Raw genomic sequence first — 5306 nt, forward strand, 5'->3', positions numbered from 1 at the left:
CTGGTTGTCATCAATCCACCAAAAAGGGGGAGATTGTTAAGGCATATCTCTCTCGATGTAGTTTTGGTGATTGATCATGTTTGCGGACTAATCGTGTGCTTTGAGCATTTCAGAGATTCATCCTTTGGCATGAGACAATTTCTTTCCCCTCGAAGTGTTATTCAAGATGGTGTAGCTCTTTCGTTTCTTGTTTGGTGGACTAGTTTCGTAAGAGTCACCGTACTATCAAGAGGGGGTCCACTTTGGTAAGGCTTGGGTGGAATCAACACGTACACATCCTTTCCTCACCCTCCGAGCTTTTCCACTTCGTCTAGAGAGCTTGTTCCCTCTGAAGTTGTGTTGTTTTGTGTCCGAGCGGTAGTACCGCCGTACCCAGCGGCCCTGTTCAAGAATTCATCTGATTAACCAGTTAACTTGTCGATTAATCGCTACTCGTAGGGTCACCGAGTAGCCGATAAACTCAAAAATCATCCGATTAATTGATTAAATGGCTGATTAACTTGCCGATTAGTCGATTAATCCCCTACTCACCAGCCAACCGAGCAGCTACCAGTTAACGATTTCCTCAATAATGCCCAGCGGTAGTACCGCTTGTAGTTCTCAGCCGCAGTACCGCTGTGGTACCGGGCTACTACCGCGTCGACTCGAGGGGGTCGCCTCTCGTGTCGGGTTGAGCGGCACTGTGTAGTAGTTGTAGTTGCGGCAGTACCGCTCGTGGGCGGTAGTACCGCCCTACCACCGCGGTAGTACCACGCTGGGCACGTTTCCTGCTCTCTCTTATAGCCCTCCCAGGCTGGGCGGTAGTACCGCAAGGGGGAGCGGTAGTACCGCTGGGTCCAGCGGTAGTACCGCTGCCTCCTGCGGTAGTACCGCCCTGTGCGGGGCTGTTTTGGGGGTAACGGTTGGATGGGATCCCCTTCTATAAAAGAGGTCCTTTTCTTCTTCGTTGACTTACCTCTTCCCCCAAAAGCTCCATTAATGCTCTAAGCTCCATTTTCGCCCGATCTCTCTCCCTAGCCAATCAAACTTCTTGATTTTCTCGGGATTGGTTGAGAAGGCCCCGATCTACACTTTCACCAAGAGAAATTTGATTCCCCCACCAATCTCTAGCGGATCTTGTTACTCTTGGAAGTTTGAGCACCCTAGACGGTTGAGGTCATCACGGAGCCATAGTCCATTGTGGTGAAGCTTCGTGGTGTTGTTGGGAGCCTCCGATTAAGTTGTGGAGATTGCCCCAACCTTGTTTGTAAAGCTCCGGTCGCCGCCTCCAAAGGCACCAATAGTGGAATCACGGCATCTCGTATTGTGTGAGGGCGTGAGGAGAATACGGTGGCCCTAGTGGCTTCTCGGGGAGCATTGTGCCTCCACACCGCTCCAACGGAGACGTACTTCCCCTCAAAAGGAAGGAATTTCGGTAACACATCTGTCTTCACCGGGTCCACTCTTAGTTATCTCTTACCTTTATTTGTGCAAACTTATTAGTGTTACTTCTCTTGCTTGCTTGTGTGCTCGTTGTTGTTGCATCATATAGGTTGCTCACCTAGTTGCACATCTAGACAACCTGCTTTGATGCAAAATTTAATTTGGTAAATAAAAGCTAAAAAAATTTAGTTGCCTATTCAATCAAACTTGTTGATTTGCTCGGGATTGGTTGAGAAGGCCCCGATCTACACTTTCACCAAGAGAAATTTGATTCCCCCACCAATCTCTAGCGGATATTGTTACTCTTGCGTGTTTGAGCACCCTAGACGGTTGAGGTCATCACGGAGCCATAGTCCATTGTGGTGAAGCTTCGTGGTGTTGTTGGGAGCCTCCGATTAAGTTGTGAAGATTACCCCAACCTTGTTTGTAAAGCTCCGGCCGCCGCCTCCAAAGGCACCAATAGTGGAATCACGGCATCTCGCATTGTGTGAGGGCGTGAGGAGAATACGGTGGCCCTAGTGGCTTCTTTGGAAGCATTGTGCCTCCACACCGCTCCAACGGAGACGTACTTCCCCTCAAAAGGAAGAAATTTCGGTAACACATCCTCGTCTTCATCGGGTCCACTCTTAGTTATCTCTTACCTTTATTTGTGCAAACTTATTAGTTTTACTTCTCTTGCTTGCTTGTGTGCTCGTTGTTGTTGCATCATATAGGTTGCTCACCTAGTTGCACATCTAGACAACCTACTTTGATGCAAAATTTAATTTGGTAAATAAAAGCTAAAAATTGTTAGTTGCCTATTCAGCCCTCCCCCCCTCCCCCCCTAGTCAACCATATCGATTCTATCGGTGATGGCGCTATATTTTCATTGGAGGATTCACACGTGGGTTCCTTGGCTCCGAGGGCGGTGTTGTCTCGACCGGCCACCACATCGGTGACAACGGCAACCACTTGGTGTTATGCTTACTTCTTGCACTGGCTTCGCCCAGCTGGAGCACAGAGCTCATTGATCGGATGCACCATGGGAGGTGTTTTATATCCAGGCATCCAATGCGAGCTTCAGCAACGATCGATCAACGGCGCTTGCCTCTATGGCCGGTGTGTGCTGCACGGCTCCGACCAACCACGGCTAGGTACCTCAGGTGTGTCCCCCTTTATCTACGTTGCTTTTCTTGGTAGGGAGAGGTCTAATTTCAACATGTCATCACAGTCATCACCTTGTCGACGCCGTCAAGAAAAAAAATGAGAAAAAAGAAAAAATATTGGATGGATTTCCACTCCTCTTGCCGCCGACGAGTGCGCCTGATGAGGGAGATGAAGGGACCGAGGCGGCAGTGGCTAGGGTTGGGACTTCGGAACACACACTTTGATCCTTGGTCTAACATGAGATTGACGTACCCAGCCTTAACAGAGCTAACACGGCTTTTTTTAGTTTGAAGGGGACTGGAAAAAAAATCAAAATACAAAACACTAACTGTATTGGAATGTAAATAGTTGTTTTTTCAGAAAAATTAATTGCTTGATTGTAATCACCTTAAAAAAGAAACAAAAAATAAACCGAGACATAGTGTTCTCCTCCAGTCTCGGCCGCCAATGCAACTCACCTCGACGCCACACGTGGCGGCTCTACGAGAACGTTCACCTCCCCTCTGCCGTCCGTACGAGCGTGACTGCCTTCGGTCGCGCGGCACCGCGTCTGCCATCCAAAGTAGCTTCTCGCCTGCTCGGGAGGCCGAGCTCAGGCAATGCACCCGGCATTCCGGCTATGGCGGCAGCAGATCACAAGTCTGCGCTACTAATCCCGTGAAGGATGCGGCAATGGGTGGCGTTGGTCGTCCTCCGTTAGGCCACGCATGAGAGCGCAGAGTGACGGCGCGCATTCTGCACGCCGCGGCCCTCCGGTGGGTGTGCTGCCTGTTGCCACAACTCGATGCGTGACCTGACGGTGATCACCGGAGACAAGATCGGAGAGGAAGAAGACGCTCACAGAGAATTTTGTGGCGCACAAACAGCTGCTGCTCGAACGGCGTTTTCGGTATTTTCTCCTCTAGCACGAGCTCGAACACCACATCTCAACTCAATACACCGGCGGGAGTAGGGCTTTATACTCGCGTGCACAGACACGCTAGCCGGAAAAAAATTATATAAGACCAGGTCTCACGGTTAGCAGGTGAGACCCGTCCTGATGGATGACATGTGGCATTCACAAATCACAAAGCATCTAATCTCTCTCCCCCTAGATTTTAAGTGAGGAGTGAGAGATGCTTTGAGATTTGTGAATGTCACGTGTCATCCATCATGATAGGTCTCGCGTGAGACCTGGTCCCATACGCACCCCACTTGCGCGATCTTCCGTGGCGAGCCGAGTAGCGCGTGTCCAGCTCCCGACGTGGTCTCATCGCCCCCGTATTTCGCCAACTACAACCCACACACGCGCTGACACACGCACACACACACCCGTGTCCGACCCAGACCGCACCATGCGCACACGCACGCCGGTCGCCACCGGGAGGGCCGCGGCTTATTCCTGACAATGCCCATCCTGCGACACGCCTCCGTGCACTAGAGCGCGGCGAGGACGACGCGCTTCAGCACCTTGGACGGTGGCGCCTCCGGCAGCTTCAGGTAGGAAAAGAACCACGACAAAGACAGCTGACCTCTGCGTCACGGCAGAGCCGCTTGATGGGCCTTCGTCACGGTGCCGTCGCTCAAGATGTTGCTCGGCTCGTCGTCGTGGATCAGCCTGACCTGGTCGACCTTGATGCGTGCGTTAAGGTCTCAAGGAAGGCGACGACGCGGGATGGGGACCCGACCTTGATGAACGGGGTGACGGTGGATGTAAGGAGCCGCCCATTGATGAACGGTTGTGTGCCGGTGAGCAGCTCTAGGAGCAGCACGACGAAGCTATTCAGGTCGCTCTTCCTGGTGAGCACGCCGGACCGGAGCGGACGTAGTGCGGGTCAACGTAGCAGGGGGAGCCCCACGCGGCAGGCGCACGGCCAACGAGAACCCTGCGCGCGCGGAGTCGAATTCGCAGAGACTGGCCTCCATGGCCACGTCGAGCAGCACGTTGGAGGGCTTTCATGTTGCTGCGCACCACCCAGGGCTCGCAACGACAGCCCGCCGCGCGCATGTCATCGTCATGGAGGTAGTCCTGCAGGTTGCCGTTGGGCGCGAACTCTGGCACGAGCATGCCCTCGTCGGCTTCGCGCTCTTCGCAGAAGGAGAGGAGACGATGTGTGGATGGCGGACGTGGACGAGCGCGTCGAGATCCTTGTCGAAGGCGCGTCGAAGGCACTCGTTGCTGCGGTGTACTCTGACAGCGGTGAGCTGGGAGCAGCCGGCCGCCATGGAGTCCACCACCACCAGCGCCCATGACCAAACGGTTACAGGGGACGCGGATGAGCTTCCAGCGCTGATTGAAGGCTTCAAGCGCCACGTCCGGCTGGCCGCCCGGCTGCTCGTGCTTCGCCATCACGTCGAGATGTTGCAGGGGGATGAGTAGAATCGGCTTGTAGATCAGAAGACAAAGAGGCACACGAGCAAATCTCAGGAAAAGCTGGCTGGGTTGCTATGAACTGACCCTCTGGTCCTTTTTCATTACAAGGGGTAAGTAGTCCTCATCTAGTACTCTGTTCTCCTCTTTAGTCACTAGGAGAGACTTATAAAATAAAATTACAGAGAACTCTAGAAACTAGTACGAGAAAACTCTACAGAGTGTACAGTGCTGACTAGTAGATTAAAGAAAAAGAAAACCAAAGGAACAGGTACTCCACTTAGTTGAAGCTAGCTGCATCATCCTCCCAGGCCTGCAAAAGAACTCGTCCTCGAGTTTAAACCTAAACTTCAGATGTTTCCTGATGATATGGCACAAGATGCCTAGC

The 5306-nt window shown here is 52.5% G+C and overlaps 1 pseudogene; it reads right to left on the bottom strand.

Annotated features, from left to right (window-relative positions):
* Nucleotides 1-3984: 3984 nt before the first annotated feature.
* On the bottom strand, nucleotides 3985-4846 carry LOC147967667 (salt tolerance receptor-like cytoplasmic kinase 1; annotated as a pseudogene).
* Between the last annotated feature and the right edge of the window lie 460 nt (nucleotides 4847-5306).

The sequence above is a fragment of the Triticum urartu genome, chromosome 5A (assembly GCF_056163025.1).
Source record: "Triticum urartu cultivar PI428250 chromosome 5A, HENAU_Tu73, whole genome shotgun sequence".
Taxonomy (NCBI): domain Eukaryota; kingdom Viridiplantae; phylum Streptophyta; class Magnoliopsida; order Poales; family Poaceae; genus Triticum; species Triticum urartu.